This window comes from Pipra filicauda, unplaced genomic scaffold (genome assembly GCF_003945595.2).
Source record: "Pipra filicauda isolate LSUMZ 115617 unplaced genomic scaffold, ASM394559v2 scaffold139_size1960392_pilon, whole genome shotgun sequence".
NCBI lineage: Eukaryota > Metazoa > Chordata > Aves > Passeriformes > Pipridae > Pipra > Pipra filicauda.
This window is the reverse complement of record NW_024103873.1, coordinates 1,147,663-1,172,632: the sequence shown is the minus strand read 5'-3', so window position 1 is coordinate 1,172,632 and position 24,970 is coordinate 1,147,663. Positions and strand designations below refer to the sequence as shown.

The window sequence follows — 24,970 nt, the reverse complement described above, 5'->3', positions numbered from 1 at the left end:
ATTTCACTGTATTATTATATTTATGCCAGAAAATAAATGTTCTCTCTTACTAGGCCTGTTTTTCACAGCAACTTGTTCCCTGAGGTCAAATGTGTGGTGAGCAGAGGAGGCTCAGTGAGCAGCACATGGAATCATGGAATCACAGAGTATTTGGGTTGGAAGGAACATTAAAGATTGTCTCATTCCCACCCCCTACCATGGGCAGGGACATCTTCCATCTCTACATCCTCTGCCCACGAGCTGCACCACGAGCAAATATCTTCCTAAGGTGAAGCTGGTGGTGCTGCTGGCCAGGATTTGAGAGGTGAGGGCTCATCCCAGGCATTCCCAGGTAATGCAGTTTATCCAAATATTCACCACCAGCAGCTGGTCCCTTCTCAGAGGCACGTCTGTACGATAAAAAAAAGAGCCATAATTCATTTAAAGCTGACCTGTATTTAAGAATTATTGTACATTGCCTTTCAGTGAGACAGCTTATCCTGAAATTGTTCTTATTTGCTATCTCAATTTGAGTGTGGGAATGAATTATGACATATGAGCAACGTGTGAAAGAATGGGCTCCTCACCTTTGAATGGCTGTTGATTAAAGCAGATCCATTAATAGGGCAGGAACGAGAAGCACTTTTTCCTGTGTGGATTCTCTGGCACATAATGAGGTCTGGATTTATATCACAGCCTTTTCCTTCCCACAAATGCCAGCATAAATCTGGCTGCTTTGCTGTCTCCCTCCAGCCTGGCCATTCCATGGGAGCTCTGATCTCTTCCTGGACTTCCCTGCAGCTGCACTGCCCCAGGTAACTCCTGCACCCCCCCAGCTGCTGTTCCTGCCATTCCCCCTCTCCTGCCCCCAGCTCTGCCCCACAGGGATTTTTCCAGGCTCTTTTGATCCTCATCCAGACCATCTGTATTTCCTTCCCTTTCAAGTGCAGTAAATCTGTTGCTGGAATCAGACATCCCTGTCCATCCAGAAGCCCCTTTCCCCCCAGAAATGCTGGAAGAACCTTCTCTCCATCCCCTGTCTTGCTCTGCCAGACCTTCCCTCCCCTCAGTGCCTGCCTCCCTCCCTCCCTTTGTGCCTCACACCCTCCTCATGCACAGACAGAGACTTCCCATCGTGTTGGTGAGCTGCTGGTGCCCTTTGCATCCCTTTGGAAATCTCTCCACTCTGCAGCTCATCCTGCTGGCCCTTTTCAGGGACAGGACAAGCTCCAACCTCTGTTCCCTGCTCTTTCCCTGTCCCAGTCTCCCACCCTTTGCCTCTCCCTGCTCTTCCCCCTGTCCCTTACCCAGGGGATGCACAGCTCACCAAGTGTCTCCTCTGCTCTATTTCTTACAGTGCCAAAAAAAATGAGATCCTTAATCCTGATTTCTGGGCTCGACCATAAAGAATAAGGATTATGATCATTGGTGCCATTCTTATTTATTCCATTACAGTATCTGTTTATAGCACATGAGCCTCATTGGATCGTAATGATACAGATAAATTTTGGCCCCTTATTTTTCATAACCACTTGCAGGCTGTATATCATCCATTTCCCCCTCATTTAGATACTTGCTTCTACTTCAGGAAAAATAAAAGTATCCCAGTTGTGTAGGTAATAAAGCTGGTGAAACAAACTCAGAAGAACCTTTTACAAAGGAATTTCATTGTGATAATTTTTCATGTGTTAAAAGAGGAGCCTGCTGGCTTTCTCTAGGAGGTGTTTTTTTGGATTTTTTTACATCCCAAACTTGTAGTCATGTGGAAGATTTTTTTTTTCAAGGGAACACAGAAGCATCTCTGCATTTATCAGCTGAATTATTTGAGAAACTGTATTTTATAATTTAATGAGGCTTGAAGTTGTGCAGCTAAAACCTGAACAAAAACTTCAAACAGTATGAATCTGAATTTTGAAAGTCCACCTCCCTGCAAGTCTGCTGTAAATACCTACAGAACACTGCAGATATTGTAGGGCTGGGACAGGCTTGGCTGTCACTTGTTTTCATGTTCCAGAAATGTCCTGTTCTTTTGGGAGACTGGGGTGGGGGATCAGCAAAATTACAGAATGTTTGGGTTGGAAGGGACCTTAAAGATCATTTATTTCCAACCCCCTGCCATGGGCAGGGACACCTTCCACTAGCCCAGGGTGCTCCAAGCCCCGTCCAACCTGGCCTTGGACACTTCCAGGGATGGGGCAGCCACAGCTTCTCTGGGCAACCTGTGCCAGGGCCTCCCTACCCTCCCAGGGAAGGATTTCTCCCCATTATCCCACCCATCCTGTCACTCCAGGCTCTTGTAAACACTCTCTCTCCATGTTCCTTGCAACCTCTTCAGGTCCTGGAAGGCCACATTGAGGTCACCCCAAATCTTCTCCTCTCCAAGCTGAGCATTCCCAGCTCTCCCAGCCTTTCCTCCCAGCAGAGCTGCTCCAGCCCTCTGATCATCCTGGTGCCTCCTCTGGACTCTCTCCAGCAGCTCCATGTCCCTCCTGTGCTGTTCCCCAGGGCTGGAGCAGCTCTGCAGGGGGGTCTCACCCTAGGGGGCAGAGGGGCAGGATCTCTGCCCCTGCCAGGGTTCAGATTATCTTCTCAGAAATCCCTCAAGAATATCCTGTTGCTCCCTCTCCCCACCTCCCCTTATCTCTCCTTTCCCAGTCAGTTTACATGAATTTACCAACGAAATATTCTGAAATTTTTTTTACTTTGCATGATTAACAAGGAAATTGGAGAAATATTTGGACAAGCTGGAAATGCTCGTGTTGCACGAGAGTGGGAAATCATCTCTGTGCTGGCTCTGGAATATTGTTCCTCAGCTGCAGGCCTTGGGAGAGCAACACAATTGTTCCCATTCAAACAAAAGGAGCCTAATGAAAGTATTTTAATTTGCTGCTCAGCTATTCAGAGTGAGAGGAATGGCCATGCAAGGTGTCCTTGGAGACTGGGAGTGAGTGCAGCAGCAGAATATTCACATTTATTCACACTGAGCTGTTGTGTGCGTAACATTGGGGAGGTTTCTTTAGCCTCAGGTTTCATTCCCTCCACCTTGAAAAGGGCCATTTCCCTGGGTTTTTTAAACACCTCCAGGTTTAGTTGTGCTGCTGGTCTCAATGTACTCAAACCAAGAGGCTCTGTGAGCTCCATGGATGGTTTGGAGTGGACAGATCTACTGGAAAGTCACTCCAAGAAGCTCCTTTAAATGCCTGTTCTGCTACTCTGAAAACCTTTCTGATGGTGTAATTATTTTTTAAAAATGATTTCTTTAAAGATCTGCATTTATTTTGTCACCAAAATGATTTAATTTCTTTTACTTTTCAAAACAAATATACAAACTCTCCGAAATCCCCACAGGACTGGGAATAATTTGGTGATGGAAAGAGCCTCTGGATAAATCTGAGGTTACCCCCAGCACATGTGGAGGGTCAGAGCTGGTTGAAGATGTTGAAAATTACAGCACTGAGTAAAAATTTCCTCTGAAATGAGCAGTCCAATTATCAGCCCTTTTCCTGGTCCCTAGGAATACAAAATGGTGCAGTACCAATTTCAAGTAAATTCACATAATCACATGTCAGACTCTGTAGGTGACAGCAGAGGAACCAACAAGAATTAGTCTTTGCTGCTATAATTTCATGTACATGTCAAAGTACAGCACATCATATACAACTTTTAATTCAGACAAGCTAACTTTTTAAGCACTTTTATTTCTGCCTGTCTCATTCCCCCACACCTCTGGCAGTGCCAAAAACTGCTGCACTGTTGCATCAATGGCCTGACAATATCACTTTACCCAAAGGAACATCCTGTGCTTGTATGAAAGAAGATATTTTCCCTTTACTGAAATGCATCCCTAAAAAACATATTCTGAGAGAAGTTAAAAGAAAGGACACAAAATGCGAGAAGATGTCCATGCTGAGAATGTAGATTCTGTTCCTGCTTTGTCCCTGTAATGCCTGAAGTCCTTGTGCTGCTGCTGTTTGTGGTAAATTACATATCACCTCTTTTCTGACTCTTTTTACTATTATCTCCTGTTACCTATTCTTCTTTACCCTACTCATCATCTTCCCTCGTCTTCGTAAAATGGTCTAAAAGAGAAAATTACCAAGTCTGGGGGTCAGATGAGAAGAAAATGAGGTGCTGCTTGTCCGTGTGCTCAGCTGCTGCTGGGTGAGGCCAAGAATTCTGGGACCTGTGAAACAGCTCCCACAGAGGCAATTAGTTCTGATGGATAGTAAATACCTTGCCAGTTATTTTGACGTGACTTTTAAAATTTGGGGTCAACTAATACTTCTTGAATGGATGAAAAATCCAGAAAAAGATCCACAGCACTCCTGGGAGCTGTTTATTTTGTGTCTGACTACATATATATATATTTTGTGGAATATGGAGAGCCAGGTTTCGTTCATTTTCTTTAAAGAGGGAGTGAAATGGTTTGTTTCCCCAGTCAGGGGAGTGCCTGAAGCTGTTGGGTGTCCTGCTCAGGCCTGGCTGGGGTCTGTGCTGACACTGCTCATCCTCCTCTCAGGGCTGAGTTCTGTCGGTGTCCCCCCGGACACCGTGGGGGTGCAGCTGGTGGAGCACCCCGGGAGCCAGCACACCCCTTCTTAGCAACCAGAGATTGAAACAGCTGTCAGGAAAACACTTTCGTAGCCACTTGTGGTGGTTAGAGTGATTGGCTCCGTGGCACTGGGAGCATCCCCTTCTTGGATTGTTTTCCATCCTTTGCTATTCCCGAGCCCACAGGGGTCTCGCTCCTCTCCGAGCTCAGATGTGCAGTGTCTCTTCTCTCTCCCTTTCAGAGAAGCCAGGAGTGTTGCAGGAGAGCTTCCACGGAGATATTAGTGAGGTAATGAAGGACAGAGCCTCCTGGAGTGGCAGAGCCCGTGCTGGGAGCCCGGCGCTGCGGTGAGGGGGCTGCACAGCCACCAGGGAGAGGAACCACCCCGGTGTTCCCTGAGCAAAGAGCTCCCAGAACGTCTCACAGACATTTGCTAAATGCAGATAATGATGATGGAGCTGGGCTGAGTTTCAGCCTGAGCCCTTTTCCCCTGGTAAAATAAATGAGGGCTATTTTTTCTGACCCTGCTGGGTGTTAGTGTAGCATGAAAACCCTATTTATTGAAAAATGGGTTGCACAGAGAGTTCTGGGGCTTGATTTGACTCTCAAATAGCGAGAAATAGACTGTGGATTTCCTTATAGCACTTAAGACTAGATGGGTTAAGAGTGAATTATGAGCTTTTTAAAGGAATGTTAACTTGAGATAATGTAACTTCATTGAGAAGCCTTGGAATATACTTTAAATAGATTTTGTGCTCGGTAGCAGCCTCGACTGTATCTCGTTACAAGTGGAATTGAAAACAAAACTCGTGTATCCTCAGTGGGAGTAGCCAGTGTAGTGTGACACAGCCAGATTGCTGTTTGTGGAGCAGTTGCTGCCTGCAGTCTGTCCCTGAGGCAGGAGAGACATGAACCTGGGGATGGCTCAGCCACAATCCCCCATCCTCCATGTATGATCTCTCTCTTTCCGGTGCTGTGGACCCCAAAACCACCCAGAAATGTTCTTTTCATGGTGAACACATTAAACACCTCCTGCCTGGGGAGGATCATTGGACTGTTGCATGGCTCTGGCAGTGGAAGCCATTCCCCCTTGTCCTGTCCTTCCATCCCTTATCCCCAGTCCCTCTCCAGCTCTCCTGGAGCCCCTTTAGGCCCTGCAAGTGGCTCTAAGCTCTCCCTGGAGCCTTCTCTTCTCCAGGCTGAACAACATCCCCACTTAATTTCCATCAATTGCAGGTGGAAGTGCAAGTTTTTAGGTTTAGATTTGACACCTGTGATCTCCCCCTCAGCCATGGACAGTGGGAGCACCCACCAGGCTTTGCTCTCTCCTGCTGTTACTCTGTTTGCTGCAGCTGCTCTGCATTTCTGCCTCATATAACATGATTGTAGCCTCCAGCCTGCACAATCCCCCTCCCTAGACCTGTGTCTTTACCCTCTTTAATATTTAGGGAACAACAGGCTACGTTTCTTCCTCAGGAGTACTCAAAACATGAAGGAAGGCCACCAAAAAGAGATGCTATAAAAAAAAAAAAGAGTGAAAAGCGATAACGCTGGAAATCTGTTTGTACTATTGAAACGATGCCCATTTCATGGTCTAATTGAATTTATCTTCTCAGGTAACATGTTTTGTGCTGTACAGAAGCAGACAGCCATTTTCTCACAAGCTCCTTGAGGTAAAAGTTTGTGAGAGCTGTCACAACACATTCACAACACATCGTGTTCCGGAGCTCGTTGCCGGCGGCACACGGAGAGAACCAGCCCTGCACCCAGGTACGTCCTGCCTCGTGCCAGCCCAGGGGCTTTCTCTGCCTCAGAGCAGGGAGTTATCTGCCTGCTGACAGAAATGATGCCAGGCAATCTTCCCCAGAGTCCCAGTGCTCGGTGCAGTGCTGGGGAGGGGAGGGAAGCAGCCTCGTTCCCTGGCAGTGGGAAGGATCAGGAGCTCGGTTTGTTGTTTCCTTGGGCTGTTTTGTTAGAGGTGACATTTTTCCAGGAAGTCCAGGGAATGGGGGGGGAGTGGTGAGGGTGTTCCCTCAGCATTCCTGTGCAGAGAGCAGTGGGTGCTCCTGGCACAATTCCTGCTGCTCCTGGCGAGCCATCCTGGCTCTCCAAGTGAACTGGTGGCGCTGGAGCCTGGCACTGTGTGCTCCAAGCAGGAGTGGTGGGTTGCTGGGAGCTCTTCTGGTACACTGAGAGAAGAGAGAGGAGTCTGCACCATTAAGGAGGAGTCAATGACTCCGGGTTCTCCAGCCACAGCAGTGTCACACTGTCCATGAGGGCACAAAGGCAGCTCCTTGCTCTGGGGAGGATCAGTCCCTGTGGCAGAGCAGTGGTGAGATACCCTCTGCTTCCCTCAGGAAACTGGAGCTCCTTCCCCCTTCCTGGAAACAATTCATAACTGGCATTAGTGGTATAAATCACAGTGTCATGGAATTGTTTAGGTTAGAAAAGACCTTTGAGGTCACCAGGTCCAATTATTCCCCCAGCACTGCCACAGCCACCCCTAACCCATGTCCCCAGGGGCCACATCCACGTGGGTTTTAAATTCCCTCAGGGATGGGGACTCCACCACTGCCCTGGGCAGCTGTGTCAGGGCTGGACAGCCCTTTCCTGGAAGAAATTATTCCTAATATGCAACTTAAACCTCCCCTGGCACAACTTGAGGCCATTTCCTCTGGTCCTGTCACTTGTCACCTGGAAGAAGAGATTGGCCCCTGCCTGGCTCCAGCTCCTGGTAGGGAATTGAGTAAGTGAGAAAATGCCCCCCAAGCCTCCTTTTCTCCAGGTTAAACATCCCCTTCCCCCTCCCCTGTTAAGTTTTGTTCTGTTCTGATGAGAATTCAATCAATGCCTCACACACACAAACGGTGGGTTTTTAGGTGCTTCCAGGCTTGGGTTCACCACCGTTCAGGTTGAACACAAAACAAATAGAGAGAAGGGACTTCATTACTTGCACTCTGGAAGCGCCTTGACAGCCATTTAGAAAAATCCTTCACATTGCCCAATTTGCTGGGTTCCTCCTGTCCCCCAGGAGCAGGCTGGGAACAGAGCCATCCATCTCCAGCCCATCCACGGCCCCGGCACGGAGCCGAGGGATCAATAATCCCAAGGCTTTACCTAAAAGGGTGGAAAACATGACGTGACCCAGGAGGTGAGAGCTGGTGGCTGCGTGTGCCAGAGTGGCTGGGCTGCAGTTTGTGTTGAGAACCAGATGATAAAGATCCCTTTATTTGGCGTTTCTTACAGGGGCTTTAACGTTGACCTTATTCTCAGTGGGAAATGTGGCCTGGTGCTACATGGACAATGTCAGGAGTAGGTTTAAGCTGTGATTTATTTAGGTCTTATTGCCTCCTTCACGTTCTAGTTTATATTAATTGTCCATTAATTTGCTCTAAAGCCTCTATCATCTTCCTTTTGACTTGCATTCTGTGAAATATCAGTCCTTTGGGTCACTTTGTGGTTGTTGCAAGGGTGAGCAAAGTGGGCATTGGGGAGGCTGTTGTTCGGTGGAGTGTCTTACACAACCATGGGGTTCCTTAAGCACTTGGACCCTGCACCTACAGCCATCAGGAGATCCAGGGAGCCCCACTCCTGTGTTCCTAAAGGACAGAGAATTATGGAATGGTTTGGGTTGGAAGGGACCTTAAAGATCACCTAATTTCAACACCCCTGCCATGAGCAGGGACACCTTCCACTAGCCCAGGTTGCTCCAAGCCCTGTCCAACCTGGCCTTGGACACTTCCAGGGATGGGGCAGCCACAGCTTCTCTGGGCAACCTGTGCCAGGGCCTCAACCCTCTCCAGTAAAGATTAGGCAGAGGGGATACTCTCTTGATATTCAGGAAAATGCACTATTTATCATACATTAGGAAAGAGTAAATGTTGGATTTTACTGTGGCAGATTTTTGGTTTGTCCCCCAAATTCATTGCTGGATCAAGCTGGTGCTTGCTCCTCTTGAGTCACACAGTGGGGTTTTGGCACCTGCTGCCTTAACATGTGTGTATTCTTTGTGGCTACAATTTGAACAAATGTTTTGAAATTATGACAGAGAAAATGACTTTTCTTGCCCACATTAACAAGGAGGTGTCGTGTGTATTAATTACTGAGACCAAGCTGCAATTGCAGCTGATAAACACATGGAGATTAAGCTGCAAAAAGAGAGGAACACTGACAGTTTCTTAAGGAACTGCCATCAAAGATGAATAGTAAAGGGGAGAGGGGGAAAGGCTGGACAAAATGAAAAGGCAGGGACTCCAGGGCAGGTCCCCCACAAAACACAGGGCTGGCTTTCTTTGGAAGTGTGTTTGCAACCAGGAAGAGCTGGAATGGTGTGTTTGAAAAATACCCATTTTAAGAACAGCAGCTTGAATTTTGGTTTCTCTGAGACTTGGTTCAAAGTTATGGGAATGGCAGGTAATTCCCAGCTGGGGCTGTTGGGAGAAGCCGTGGTGACATTTCAAGCTGCACAGAAATTGTGTTGCCAGACAATTTGTTACTACAGCCTGTTCTGTTTGCTGCTGTTTCTCTCAGCTTCACATTTTTATTGTATTAAGAAATTTCCCTATTGTCATTTTTTCCCTCGTTCATGCAACAAAAACTCAATCAGAGTGACATCAGCGAAAGAAATTGGGTTTTTTTAAACAGTCCCAGGCTGTCCCTGCTCTGGGGAAAGCAATAACTCTTCTGAGAGCTGGGGGGGCCTGGTGGGGGGACAGAGCAGGAACAGCCAGCAAAGTGTGTGGGGCCACAGGGGCATCATCCACTTGGACAACTTCCTATGGCCCAGGCAGTTAACAAATAATTGGCATTACACCACTGGGGTGTAACACACTTCTTGCTTGTACATTATCCTAGGGAGTGTTGTTTTGTTGTGTTAGTAAATAACTGTTGTGTTTAAGAAATTAATTCACGTGGAAGGATTTATTGTAGCACACAATTAGAGGAAGAAAAATGACAAATTTGTTCCTTAGAGTGCCTTGAAATAATTTCTATCTCATCTGATTAGGGGAAAAGGCTGCTTTGTCTTCTTAAATTATTTTGTCTCTATTTAAATAAATCTGAACCCTCGTGTGCCTGCAGGAATTACAAACGGCTGCTCAGGCCTAAATCAAGTGTTCCAGGGTTGCTGCATGAATCTTCCAAGGCAATAAACTTTTGGTACCTTTGACAAGTTTTATGATCCCGGATAGGTGCACTGTGCTAAGGGCCATATTTCACAGGAACGCATCTGAATAGATCAGATCAGTTTTTATATGCTAATAATTTGTTTGGGTAGTTTAATACCAAGAGCTGTAATTCATATCTATCACTTTCTTTAGACAGTGGATAATTTCAGTAACGGAGAAAAATCCCTTTAGGAATCCCTCCAAGATTGCACTTTTCCATTGAGCAATTAAGGCAAGAATAAACAAGCCAAGAAATTTTAAAAAACATTGAATCAAAGCTCATCAGCTCCAACTCACGGTCATTCCCTCTGAAGTTTCCCTTTCCTGCTACATTTTCAGTTTGCTGAGTGTCTGGGCTCTTTTCCATTTCCCGTGGTAAATTCTTGGGCTGGCAAATCAATCTTGCTATTTAGACACTCTTCTTGCCTAGGATAATCTAAATGTTCCCTTCCTTAGATTTCCCTCCAACTCCCACTGCCATTCACGGTGTTTTACCTTTTCTAGTCCATTATGTGTTGTGGGAGCAGCTGAAACTCAATTTTGCCACTGCAAAGCAGCTGATGCTGCCAGCAGGAGCAGTGTGGGAATGGGGGGAATGCTGTGGTAGTTATAAAGCCAATTGAGAACTATTTGGAGGGCAGGAATGACTGAAAACCAGTCTAATCTTCCTAGTTTTGTAACAACTCAAAATTCCTCCTTCTAAACACAAGACGTGCAAATGGCCAGGAAAACTCACCAGAACCTGCAGGGGTTTCTAAGTGTTTTGTGCAGAAGAAAAAAAAGAAGAAAATGAAAAAAAAAGAACAAATTGGGGGAAAAAAATTGAAAATGTCTAAACATAGAGAAGACAAATGGGGCTAAAAGCCTATTTTTATTGTTTATCTTGTAAAAATATTTTCAGTGCCAGAATGGAAAATGTCCTTATGGTAGTTTATCATCTGTGTGGGTGTGGGTTCCTGTGAGACCCCACCCTGATACCTGTGCTCACAGACAGGTGGGATGTTATGGAGGTTATGAGGTAAATTATCTACACTTCCTAATCATCTGCTTGTCCTTTGGAATGAAAGAACCCTCATCTTTTAAACCAAAACCCAGCTGGCTGCTGCTGCATGGCCAGGCAGGGGGGACTGATGTGGTGTTACCAGGTGAGTCAGAAGGCATTTAAATCATTAAATCATGCAGTGGAAAGGGAAGCAGTGGCATGGGAATGCAGCAGCAGCTCTTGGGACTGTGAGTATTGTACCTGGAAAACTGTGGAAAATTACTTATTTCACACCTTCTCTGGACTATTAAAGAGGCCCAAAGAGTGGTAACTGTATTAGGGATTAATCCTCAGTATGTTGAGTTTCCCTTTTTTACAGAAAGGATGGAAAAATGGAAGGGCTGGAGCCTCCCCCAAGCCTGGCTGGGGAGTGGGGCACAGTGGGGACCCCCATCCTCCTCCTGGGGCCAGCAGGTCTCATGGAGACTTTATCTTGTAGTTACTTGTGCTTTGGGACGAGTGTTCCAGCCCTGCATTTAAGGCAAGCCACGAAATACCATAAATTGACTATTATTTGGTTTTCTGTACCTTGATAATTGGGACTAATCGAAGCAAATAGCCAGTATTTTCTGGTGGGATGACCTTGGGAGCAGCAGCCCAGCTAGTTGTGTCTTCCTCCAGGGAGGAAAGTTAGAGGAATTACTGCCAAATCATAATAATAGCAGCAGCACCCGGGCTGTAATTCTCCACTCTCCTACTCCAGTGCCACCTGAACACCAGCGTGAGGAAAACAAGTCATTTATCAGCTCTAATTCCTTGGAGCCGCCGGGAGCGCGGGGCAGAGCCGGGAGGAGCGGGCAGAGCAATCTCTGCCTCGGCCCAGCCATTAAGGAACCTGCAGGTAATTTTCCCATTTTGGCAATTTGTGCCTGCTCAGGCCCAATCTGGCTGTGCACTAATATGAGTTGCTACAGGAAATGGCCCCGTTTCCTTTTTGAGTCGCTCCGAGGTGTGAGATTTGCTGCTCCCGCCTCCGCTCCCTAACGAGGCATCCGACCCCGGCGCTCTCCGTGTCCCCGAGGTGCCTGTGCACCCCCAAATCACCCACCCCAGCTCTCAGCTTGGCCTATTTTTTTCCAGAAAGTGAGGTGCATGTGATACCCACAGAAATGCTGAGCCTTCTGCAGCTATTTTGGTTTCTGTAAAATCGAGGAGATCTTACAGGGAGAAAATCAGGGAGATTTTACAGAGAAAATCAGAGAGATTTGACAGTGGGAGAGAAAGGTAAGAGATGAAATAGTGAAAAACTTTGTAAGGTGGAGTTGGTCAAAGGAAAGGGCTGTCCTAAAGCAAAGGAGAGAACTTGGACGTCAGGAACTGTTTGCAGCAGCATCTGGCCAGGAAAGCAGTAGGTGGAGAAATCTGGGCATCAGACACATCATAAGCACTGCTGGTGTGCAGGGGGGTTTGTTAATCAGTGGGCATATGAAAAAATCATGTTTTGGGACTGAATTCTATACAAAGAGTGAGTGATGGAGGAAGAGGAACAAACTAAAGAGTTGGATAGAAAGACCTCAGCACAGGAGAATGAAGCGAATGAGAGGTCCCTTCTGGTTGATAGGAGTTCACTTCTCGGTAAAAGAAGTAATCCTGGACAAAAATGAAAGGAACTTGTGGTTTTGTCCAAAAAAGAGGACTGAGAGCCAAATGTCAGCAGGTTATGCTGGTTTCTGTGCAGAGGGAAGCAATGAAATACTGGCCAATGTGAGATGGCTGCACAAGGGGGGATGAGGGACCAGTGACTTCCAGCCTGTGACATCACAGCTTGGCCTGGGAGAGGGAGAAATGGGTAACCAGGAGCAGTTACATCCAAAAAATCTTACCGAGCAGACCAAGGAGCTGCTGTGACACATGTTTAGCACAGAAAAGGTTCGAGTGGTTCTGAAAGCTGCAGATCTGCCAGCCAAGCCCTCACCCGTAGGAAAGGCACTGCAGCAGTGACTGGAAAATCCAAGTCTGAGGGCAAGAGGGTTTGGCTGAGGAGAGAACAGTCTACACTGAGCATAAACCCCCATAAATCTGGGATTAAAACCACTGAAGTGATTTCAGCTGAGTCCTGGGCTGAGCAGGGCGAGGAGGAACAAGCTTGGCCCAAGGTCTGCCCTGCTTCGGCCAGCTGGGAGTTTTCTTCACATTCCCACTTAATTTCCAAATCCCAGTTCCCTGCAGCCTTTTGCAGGCAGCTTGGCCAGTCCCCCAGGCTCTGCCTCGCTGTCCTGCACTTTTGTCCACTTGCCTACATCCCCTTTTGCAGAGAAATTGGGAAAATCGGGATGTGTCGCAGCACCTGACAGGATCTTCTGAGCATCTGGAGTGGTGGGAGAAAAGGAGGGACCTTATGCAGTAGAAATATTAGTAGGAAAAATAAGGGTAAAGAATGATAAAATAAGAATAAAGATAAATAAAATAAGAACAAATAAAAGGGTAAAATAAAATAAGAACAGGGAAAGGAGTCTGACTCCTTGTTATTAATCTACAGATTGGAGAATATAAAGTAGCAAGTGAAGGTATTTTTGTGGAATTGGTCCTGATGCCAAACCTGTATGAGATGAGCTCTAAGGAATTCCTTTGATTAGGGAGAGGATTAATGTAAAAGGTAGAAAAGTAGGGAAAAATCCTGTGTGAACAAATGCCTTATGCAGCAGAGTAAGTAAGAAAGACATTCACAGTATATTTATTGCAGTGATTTAGGTACAGAATGGCTCAGTAGACAGTGTGTGTGTATTTACACACATGGAAGCTGTGGATGTTTCTACATGTAATTATCTAGGAATATGCTATAAATCTACAATGGCTGATAAGGGTCTAAAATGATTGTCATGAGTTTAAAATGCCTTTGAACCTAGTGGCTTTGCCATTTAACTCAGCATTTCACCTCCAAGTGGAAGCTGTTAAAAACCTCAGAGGGCAGAACAATCCAGCTCTGCAGAATTCAAAGGCAATCCAGGTGTTGGGGGGGAAACAGGAGTGGTAAATGCAGGTTTTCCTTTAAATCTTTTTCCAGGACCAACCCATCAGAGCAAGCTGGGACTGTGTGGTCCAAGGCCACTGAGTTCCTGAGGCTTTGTGGAGGAGTTTGCAGCCCTGGAGCTGCAGGACGGGCTGTCCTGTACAACCCATTCCAGCCGGGAAGTCTGGGCGGAAACCATCCTGAGGACAAGGCTGGCTTGGTGTAAGTCATTTTATCTGTCTTTATAATGCTCTGAAGGAGGAAATGTTGCTCCTGATGTAGCTCCTGAGGGCTGTTACTCCCAGCAGCCTCACCTGAGCTGAAGGACGGGGTTCCCAGGGGGTGGCTGGTGCTGAGCCGGGAACGCGCCCGCTGGATTTATGGAGCAGAGGGGGGTTCCCAAGGAACCGAGGGAACCAGTCACCTGTATTCCAAGTCAACAGATGAACAACATGCATTGCAAAGGTCACTTTCCCATAAAACTTGGGTGACAGGGAGGTGTTGCCGTCACCTGCCATGACCCTGCACCGAGGGCTGGGAGTTCTGGGAGTTCTGCTTTCCTGCACTCCTGCTCTGGGGGAGCTGCAAACCTCCCAGGACCTTCTGAGGCTCTCTGTGCTCAGCTGGAGGCATTTAGTGAGGAAAGTGCTGCCTGAGGCAGGGGTTCTCCGTGCCAGAGCTGAGGGGTCTGACTTGCAGGATCACAATCATTTGGGTTGGGAAAGATCTCCAAGATCATCGAGGGCAACCCTTGTCCCCCAGCCCAGAGCACTGAGTGCCACATGCACTTGTTCCTTGGACATCTCCAGGGATGAGGACTCCACCAGGGCAGCCCCTTCCAATGCCTGACCATCCTTCCTATGAAGAAATTCTTCCTGATGTCCCACCTGACCCTCCAGGCAGGGGTTCATCTCACCTGAGAAGGGCTGAACCTCACTGGTGACAGACCAACTCACCTGTGCTGGGCTGAGGAGTGTCCCCAGGATGTGCTGCTCCACAGTCACTCATCCCAGGGTTTCTGTCTTGGTCCACTTCCCGAGCTGAGCAAAGGGAACAAGCTCATTTAGCAGTGGCTGGGTGAGTAAATCAGTGCTGGCACTGAACACTGTGCTGTTTGTCACCTCCCCTCTGCTCCTCCCCGAAGAAACACAAGATTCTCACCTTCAGCAAGTCGTGTCTATTAAAATCTGGATGATCACATGAAGGAGCTCAGGTCCTACAACGATAAAATAAATGTCTGCTGCTCCAGAGAAGCCAGTTGGTGACCTTTCCCTCTCAGCTTCCCTGGTGATTCACAGGTTTTATTTTTTGCTAAGTACAAAAGCGTTTTGCCTGGCAAACACTCCTTTGCTGAAGGTGAAAATGAATAAAACGAGCCCACAGGACCCCGAGGGGAGGGTTAGTCTCTCACAGTTATCACTATTTATAACAGCAGCAGTGAAGGGTGGGGAGCTCTTGGGGGGTGCAGGCAGTTCCCTGCCCAGCCCAGTTCCCCAGATAATTCCCCGTGTTATCCATTGTTTGGGGTCCTGGGTTTGCAGCAGGAAGCTTGGGGAACTATGGGAACTTCACAGCCTGATTCACCAGCGTGAATGGTAGGTCTGCTACTTTAAATGATAGGTCTGCTACTAGAGGGCATTTGGCATTTGACTCTATTAAAAAATTCATCAAGAATTGATACACTGCATTTTTCATTCCAAAAATTGCAATCAGGTAGCAAAGGCTGAGTATTCATAGGAGAGTAATATCTTCTCAGCGTTCATTAATCTGAGTCAGTAATGAACTGCAGGTAAAATGGGGGGATAATTCAGAGCAAGTAATTTATTTGGTTATTTTTTCTCATCTTCTCTATTATTAAATATCCATGAACAATTTAATTGACCTTCCTAAATTTTTCATTTCCCTTTCAGAGCTGTTTTTGGTAAATGGTTTGCAGGGCTGCTGAGGGGTCGGTGTCAGGACCTGGGCAGGTTCACCAGAGCTCACCAGGAAGAGCAGTTGGTGGTGGGGGCAGCTGGTCCCTGTGCCCAGAGCAGTGCCAGCTGACAGAGCCCTGCCCATGGGGTTAACTCCTTGTATTTCCCCTTCATCTTCCTCACCCAGGTCATGTCTGATGGGGCAAACCCCTGAAGAACAGCTCATTCCTTTGTCCTTACTGTTACCTTGAACATATTTTGAGTTTCTGAGCTGTCTCCTCAATCTCTATTTGGTTTAAGGCTCAATTCCCCAACTTTCTTTCATCCCTTGGTGATGTTTTCAGGGTCTCTGATCTCCTTCCTTGTCCTTTGATTCCCTCCATTTAGTTCACAGCTACACTAACTTACAGTAATAAACCAGATTATATTTCTCTGATTAAGTCTCACTGGGACTGAACCCAGCAGAAGGATTATTTCCAATATCTTGATGGTCACATTTCCATTGACCACCCCAGAACATTGGCCCATTCCCAGCTCCCTTCCCCAGTTATCCCCAGCCTGGAACCACATGACTGATTCTTTCAGCCCAGGTGTGGGATCTGTGTTGTTTCTCTTGAATAACAAGCTTTCTTTCAAGATTATTTCTGCAATGTCAAGCCCCTTCTGAATTTTAATCTCATCCTTCCCCTCCCAGTGCCAGCAGCCGATTTAACAAGCGTGGCCCTCCTTCGTCGTGCGAGTCGTTAATGAAGAAATTAATAATGTGAGTTCAAGGCAGGTCTCTCAGAAACTTGATTCATCTTTTCATTTTAACAAAACCATTTTCTGGAAAGGAATGGTCTCCCAGCAACCTTTGTAGGCTGTGTGGATGTCCCCAAATGCCATGTTGATAAGCCATCAACATGGCTGTGAACCTTTGGTGTCCTGAGGGAAGAAATGCAATTGGGATGGTGCAGCCCAGCCAGTGCTGTTTGCTGCTGCCCACACCTTCAGGATCTTGTTGCTTTTATGGGGAGTTTGAGTATTTTTCTGGGAATGGATGGTTTGTGAGCTGGGATGTAAAATATCCTTTCCTTCTTCTGCAGAGAGACAATTTACAAGGGCCTGGAGTGACAGGACAAGGGGGAATGGCTTCAAATTGATGGAGAGTAGGGTTAGATTAGAGACCAGGAAAAAATCCTTCCCTGTGAGAGTGGGGAGGCCCTGGCACAGGTTGCCCAGGGAAGCTGTGGCTACCCCATCCCTGGGCAGGTTGGACGGGGCTTGGAGCAACCTGGGCTAGTGGAAGGTGTCCCTGCCCACGGCAGGGGGTGGAATGGAATGATCTTTAAGGTTCCTCTCCACCCAAACCATTCTGTGAGTCTAAAGACATGGTTATTTTCCCCCCCATCTTGCCCTCTTCATCCTTCCCCAATAATAGTTAAAATTCTGATATTGATTCAGGCAGTCCCTTAAGTATGCAAAGATAAAGCTCATCAGCATAACCAATTTGCAAACATCTAAATTAGCCAGGCACTCTCCCCATTCCCTTTGCAGGAGATTATAAACTTCCCTCTTTGTTAACAGCATTATTGTGCCGACCATCTGCTCTTAGTTAGCCTTTTTCATGAAGATTGAAGCAAGGAAAGCTTATTAAACACTCAGCTTCCTTGGTTAATGGCTTTCCCGCTCCTTTTTCAGCCTTCCTTTATTACTAATGTACTTATGGAATGATATCTTGTTAATTGGCCCACGCTTTGTACCTGACCCCTCCGCCTTCGCCGCCGCACGGCTCCGTGGAGAAAATGCTTGTGGAAGGGTTTGAAATGCTCCAACTCAGGCCTGAAATTCCCACCTATTAAATCTATGGAGAACAGAGACTCAGTTTTCATCCTTCAGTGGTATTTGTGGCTCAGGTCTCTCATATGAAAGACAAGGTGGTGGCAGCGACCTGACCCTGCTCCCGGGTGGGATCGATGGCAAAAAACCATGAGGGCGACTGTGGGGATTGGAAATGTTTTCAAAAATATGCCATTTGTTCAAATTTCATTAACACTTTTCCCAGGTTCTCCTCTCCTGACTCGCCCTGTTCTCAGTGCATCATCTACATTATTTCTTAGGTCTTTAGAGTTCTCTGGGGATCCCCCCTTACTGGTCCCCAGTCTCCGAGTAAGTGTTCTCTGTCCTTGGTTCTTGTAAAATAGCTGCTGCAGCAAGTTTCACCTTTGTAAGCGTGTGACCTCAAAGGCACAAGAAAAATCCTCCTCAATTACACTGGACAGCTTGTAAACAGATTTCCAAATTATTCCAGCCCTAAGTAAACACACCAGGGCTTGAAAAACCCAGTTGCAGTCCCAGAGCTGTAGATCAATAGAGGCCTCTGGTCTGAATTCGCTCATGGCACAGCAATTTAGATAATAAGATGGGGAACATAATAACATAAAATTTCAGTGTTGCAACTTCATTTTTTTTTGCTCTCTCACCAGAGACTAGGGAAATGAAGAGAGCTCTGATTTGCAAAGCTAAATAAAACAGAAGCGCAGAGGAACCTGGCTGGGCGTGCTGACCTTCTTTTCAGTTTTCAAGCAACTCAAAACTGAATCTTGCTTAGAACTGGCCATTATCCTTGTTTTCTCATGCAGAGCCATTAACCTCTAACTTACTAAAGCAAGCAAACTGTTATTTACTGGTACAAAAAAACTCCCAGCCTTCCTCATTTTCTCCTGAAACATCTGAAAACGGATAAGCTTTGGCAGATCCTAATAGTTCCAACCTGCATAAGGTACTGGGAGAAAATAAAAATGCACACTGCTGGTTACATAATGTGAAATGGCTGAAATGCAGCAGAAATTTGGAATCTATCTAAATTCTTGGGAGCTGGAAAGAGGAGCCTTTGCTGCAGGGAGCTGCCTTTTGAGGGGGGAGGTCCCCTAATCCCAGCCCTCAGGTAACGGTGCCTGGAGGGAGCTCTGAGTGCTGCAGGGAGCACCAGAATTGGCTCTCGGTGTCAGGCTGCAGGAACCTGTTTCCTGCAGCAAACCAGGCTGGAGAACACTTTGCAGTGGGATCTAACCCCAAATGTCCCTCCAGTTTTCCCAGTCTGAAGGGGTGTGTGAGTGTGGTGCAAGGCACAGGCAGAGTGAGCAGAACAGGAGACAAACATTGTCGGGACTTCCATTAAATTAAATGGAAATAACTGTTCCTTGCAAGCATTGCCCTTGGGCGGAGCAGTTCCATGTAGTAGGTGACACATGTGTGGCATGCAGCACCAGCACACACAGGGGGGGATTTTGGGGGTTGTCCTGGACACAGCCAGGAGTTGAACTCAATCCTTGTGGGTCCCTTCCAACTCAGGAGGTTCTGATTCTGTGTCCAGCCCTGGCAGGGTGTAGTCCCCATCCCTGAGGGATTTAAAAGCCCCATGGATGTGGCCCTTGGGGACAGGGGGTAGTGGTGGGCAGGGCAATGCTGAGGGAACAGTTGGACTCAATGATCTCAGAGGGCTTTTCCAACCTAAACATCATGTGGTGCTTCCTCATTGCTCTCCAGGTAGCCCAGTTTCCAGGGAGAACAATCCCCATCTTCCAATCCAAACTGTGGGAAGGACGGTGGAAAAGGAGGAACTGGAGACCAAAGGTACAATTTTGAGCTCCCACAAGAAATCCTTACTTCCAGCTCTGCACATCTCCAGCCAGTTGTAGCTGGGTTTTTTTTCCTTAGCTCTTTCTTTGTAGCTCTTTGGTTGAGAAGAAGAAATGAAAAGCTCAGTCTGGAGTCTCTAATTGTGAGTCAGTCGCCCACAGGCAGAGTGTTCCTGGTCCACTGCTGTTCGAGGGGACTGGAGTTTCCAGCCTGTTTCAAATGTAGAACTTCTGGCAACAACTGCAGCCAGTGCACTGCAAACTCCTGCAGCAGGTGAGCAGCATTTAAGAGGCTCTGAGAAATCAGAGAAATCAGGTTGTGTTTTTTAAGCAAGTCTCTTTTTAGACAGAGGATTGAAATATCAAGCCAATTAAAATGCCAAGGAATTTTCAAAACACAGACTTAACAGAGAAAATATGACTTTAGCAGCAGACGATGTAAGCAAATAACAGAATTTTGAGTGCTGGCACCAACTAAAAGTGGTTTATAAATGAGGGTTTTTTTTTTCTTTTCATCCATTCCTTCAATCAGTCACTCAATGAAAATGTAACTTCCAGATCAGTGAGTAAATGGTTTAAGGTCTGCCCGTGGTGGTGGGGAGGCCCAGCTCTGCAATGGGAGCATTCATGCTCCAATACATCATGGTATTTTCTGATATATAAACTGAAGAGCAAAAAGACAGATTGTGGTCTAAAGGTCAGGATAATAAAATAGCAGGATTTACTGATTCCCCTCAGAGTTTATGATCCGAGGAAGATCTCTTGTTTCAATTGATAAGAGTTCCAAAAAGCTGTATTAAACTTTGAGGGAAGAGGAGCCGCTCCAGGGTTACAACTGGTGTGATCCACTCCCCGCCTGCCTCCATCTCCCGACAAATAATTAACCCAAGACTGTATTTTTTTTTTTTTTTTTTTTGAGGCAGCTCATTCAGGGTCAGAAGGAAAATTAGTTTTCCTCCTCCCCACAGTCTTTTCCCGGTGTTATTTACAGGCAGTGCAGTTTGCCACCTCCCTCCCAGCAGCCCTGGGAAATGCCACCGTGGGCGCCCAGGCTGTGACGAGACACGTCCTGTGCCAGACAAACCTTGTGGAGCCCCGACAGCAGAAATGCTGCTGGTTTGTCTCTTGCCCTTCTCACCCTGGAAAAATAAAGACCTTTGAGGTTTTTTTTTTAGTTGCTGAATTGGAAACTGTTAAGTTGTGCTGAGGCGTTGCTCGAAGCAGGAGGAAAAAAAATGGTTGGAAAAGCAGTTTGCTCGATAATCACGCGAGCTGGAACTGCCTGCTCTCTGCAGCCCAGGCGGCCACCAGCCATCAAGAATATTTTTTCTCCTGAAGGTCAATAAAAAAACCCTCACCTTTTTTTCAGCTTTTAGTTTTATACCGTATTGGAAAAGCTGAATCATGTTTTAGTTCAAAAAAAAAATCTTATTTAAAGTCTTTTGGGAGGTACTTAAAGCTTCCTTACACCCCCTTGCTACAGAGCCTGGGTTTTTATCACATTTATGCTGCTGGAGTGCCTCTGTTCAAGGGATGTTTCTTCAGGTGCAGGGGCTACAAGGAAAATCAGAATGATTTTCTTGTTTCCCTCGCTGCCAATGTTTTTACAGAGCTGTTGAACTGCACTTGCTGGGTTTTACCCTGACACTTTCATTTGGAGGCAATCTGATCTGCTCTGACTGGAGATTTTAAAGTGGAAGTCCCAGTGCACAGCAGAAACAAGGCATAAATTTCATCATTCATGACCCATTATCAGGGTTTTTTTTTAATCTGCCACTTTAGAACCCATGTGTTGTTCCACTCCAGGTGTTTTAACAGCTCATTTTCCTTTGGCTGACATTGCTGTGTCACGGTTCATGTATCCTCTGACATGAAGCTATCAGGTTCTTCCATTTACTCCTCCATTTTGCCCCTGCTTACAAATGAGGTTTAGAGAAGCTCAGACCTTTCTGTGTCTGAGGTTTCTTACTTGAGCAGTGTTGCCCTTTGCATTTTATAATTGCTGATCTAGTTTCAGTCGAGGGGCTGAACATCCCTGTAAAATACTGAAGAATGACTACTTTAAATAAATACTAGAAAGTAAAAGCTGTTTAAAATGCATCAATGGGCCTTTCACAGACTTTTAAATTCCTGTAAAATGAGAATGTCTCAAAATGTCCCAGTGCTTCTGTTCTCTCCCAGGATGCTTTGCCAGCTTGGCTTCAAAGCTAGGCCAGGATTTGGCCTGTCTGGGGTTTTTTGGTGCTCATCGTGTTTCTGATGTGTCACCTGCCCTTCCCACGCTCTGACAGAACCAGGACAAGAGGAAAGCAGGTACCCCAAGGCCAGGCTGCCAGCTCTGCTGGTGCCTTCTCCAGGCAGCACAAAAACTGGAGGTGTCACTGTCTGCATTAATATCTCCTCATCCCTGTGAGAGATCATCTGGTGCTTTTCATAAAATTCACATATATTTAATTTTAAACTGTGACAGGAGCATGTTTTCCTGTCTTTACCCCCACAGATCTCGCTGGAGGGGGAGCAGAGTGGTGCCCCCTCTCTGAGTGATGCTCCGTGACACGGGGGGAGAGCAAAGGCAGCACTTTGTCACTGCCGAGTGAGTCACTGCCGGGGTCCCTCCCCACTCCGGCTCCCTCCAGAGGGAGGGTGTTAGTCAGGCAGCCCAGCCCACGGCAACTGGGAGCACTGGGCGGGGGAATGGGAATGGCTGACGTCACCCCCAGGATGCTCCCAACAGTAAACAGCTTCCCTGCCTTGAGCGTGGCCACATCTCTACGGGTTGGGTGCTGGAAATGACTCACCCAGGAGAGAGTTGTGCCTGCGAATGGTCACCCAAGCTCTACGTTTGGGAAGAGCTCATCCAAGCTGAGCTGGGTCCCAGCAGAGCTGAACTGGTGCCAGCCCTGGTGCCTGTGGGTCCCCAGCCCTGCAGAGGCTGGAGGAGCTTGGCTGTGGAGGTGGGTTCCCAACCCCAGCCTGCTTCCCCTTCCTCACGGAGCCTCACACTGGTACTGCCTTCCTGGCACTCGTGGGAACAATATGTGTGTTCTTCCCAGGCTCTGGAGCAGGGGTTTGTGGCACAGACAGCAAAGGTGCCCCTCGTGTGGCTCTGCAAACCCTCAGTGCCCTTCACCGTCCCCATGACCTGCAGACATGGAGAGTGGAGGTCACAAAGCACTTCTGGGGAATTTGGTGGTAAAGATGTTGTGGAAATGCCCAACCTGTCAGAATGGGGCAGGTGGTGCCAGGGCACTGATTGCTCCGGGTACAACCCAGCTCTTCCCGAGCCAAGCCCGGAGCGAGGGTGCCCATGGCTGAGGCCAGACTGGGCTGGGGCAGCACTGGGGTCCTGGGGATGGGCAGTCACACTTTGTTAGTCCCCATGAACTGCAGTTCTGAGGCTGCATCCAGCCTGTCTGGGGATCAGCCCCTTCCCCCAGGCCGTAGGGGACAAGGGGACACAGCCTCAAGCTGTGCCAGGGGAGGGCCAGGTTGGACATCAGGAGGAATTTCTTCCTGGAAAGGGTTGTCCAGCACTGGAAGGGCCCAGGGAGGTGATGGAGTCCCCAGCCCTGGCTGTGGCACTCAGTGCTCTGGGCTGGGGGACAGGGTGGGGATGGGGCACAGGGGGGATCCATGGGCTGGGAGGGCTTTTCCAACCTCACTGATTCTGGAATAAGTTCTGGTTTTCCGCTTACAGGACAATGTTTTGCTGTTCTGTTACAGATGCAACATCAAGCCACAGTGTAGGGAAGAGCTGGGGAAGCTGAATCTTTCACAAGAATCCTGCAATTGGGGTATTTTCCTTAAAACCCTGAGGTGAGAGATTGCTCGGTCCCACTGACGCGTCACAATGTACCATGTGAGAGAGATCTGACCCCCCATTTTCATAGAATCATGGAGTGATTTGGGTTGGAAGGGACCTTAAAGCTCACCCAGTTCCACCCCTGACACAGGCAGGGGCACCTTCCACTAGCCCAGGTTGCTTTTTCATGCCATGCTTCAAATCACAAAGGAGTTATACTGTGATTGAATTAACAATAATTTTATTATGAATTATGAATATTAGACACATTGTCTCTTTTCCCATTTCTTCATTTTATTTCAGTTATGTGAATAACCTGTTTTCTGACAGAATTTGATTATCTTGTTTGTCTACAGCTGGCTTTGACTGCACTGCTGGTGGGTTTGCTCTGTGAATTAGATATCACTGAGATATACAAGTGCTGCCCTAACCAGGTGGTTCTGCCTCTGACAAAGGAGTGGAACATAGTGGAGTTTCAGTGTTCTATTATAACTCCATTATATATTACTTATATGGTACCTGTCTGTGGGTAATATATTTATTTTATTCCCTGGCAATTCTAAATTGCCTAGGGGGAAAAAAAGCTTTGTTTAAACAAAAAATGATAAAAAATTGTCATTTCATCCCAGAATCAACAAAGTAGCCAATTTGACCCCATGTTACACATTTCATTTTAGTTGCTATGTAATTTACTATATTTAACATAGAATAGCATTCAACGTGAAATATTTGACACAAAGTATTTCGATGAGAAAGAAATGTTGCTTAAGCACTGAAGAAGTAAGACAACTTGTGGAAGTTGATGGACAGTTTTGAAGCGTTTGTCAGCCTGAAATTGTGGTTTTTCCAAAAGGAGAAGTTCTTTAACAAACTTTTGTGCAGCTCAAGGTCAGCCCCAGCCACACACGTCCACCCTGCTGAGCATTTGGGCACATTGGACAGATTTATGTTCTGAAGGGAAGAAATTTATCCTCAGTGCCTGAACTACCTAAAATGTAGTAAATAGTAACCCCGAAAGTGGAGCTCCTGGTGCAGCCCTGGAGTTGTGAGACGTGATTTCCTTCCACCACCACCCCCAGCCAGAGTTTTTCTTTCAATTTGTCATCAGAACATTGCTGTAGTTCCTTGTTCTGTTTATGAGCATGGAATCCCACAGTGGTTTGGGTTGGAAGGGACCTTAAAGCCCATGCAGTCCCACCCCCTGCCCTGGGCAGGGACACCTTCCACTGTCCCAGGGTGCTCCAAGCCCCGTCCAACCTGGCCTTGGACACTCCCAGGGCTGGGGCAGCCACAGCTTCTCTGGGCAATGAGGAGCTTCTCGGCTTTCCTTTCTCTCCAGGTAGATTTGAACCTTATTTTCTCCTTTTCCAGCTGAGCCTCCTCGATGCAAATGAACACATTTGTGTGACTTCCTCCATCCCAGGAGTTCTGACATCGTCTCTCAGCTGCCCAGAATTCCAACAGTCCCTTTTTGTTGGCTGTGGATCTTCACCCCATGTGCCAGCAAGGGCTGCTGTGGGGACAGGACGTCCAGCCCGTGGATGTGGTGCTCTGGAAGAGCCACCATTAAATGTGCAGCACCTTCTGCTCTTCCCTAGTGGTTGGGAGCAGGGACATGGTTGGAAGGAAAGAAGGAGGAGGATGGAGATCTGAGCATTTCCACTTTCCAGGCAGGTACTTCCAAGGGGTAACGAGCCCTGCCCAGCCCTCCCAGCCCTGCCCTGTGCTCCATCAGCTCACCTGACGCAAGGCAAGATAGAGACTACTTTGCTTACCTCCTTAGCTGGGTGAGATCATTAGCTCCTGGATAAGATGGTTATGCTGTAATTTGTTGCTCCGTATTCTACATATTTTAGACCAGTTGATGACCTTTAAAAGGAATTAATTTTTTTTTAATATTTTTCAGTGCTTAGGTATTTTAATCTGTTCTTTACATTTCCTTTT

General features: G+C 47.1%; 1 long non-coding RNA gene across 1 annotated transcript; it reads left to right on the top strand.

Annotated features, from left to right (window-relative positions):
• Nucleotides 1-24,970, top strand: LOC120322643. The gene is made up of 7 exons (XR_005562460.1): nucleotides 1-304; nucleotides 6,148-6,301; nucleotides 13,743-13,910; nucleotides 19,133-19,219; nucleotides 19,304-19,498; nucleotides 22,948-23,040; nucleotides 24,398-24,970. It is a non-coding gene; the product is annotated as an uncharacterized LOC120322643 (long non-coding RNA).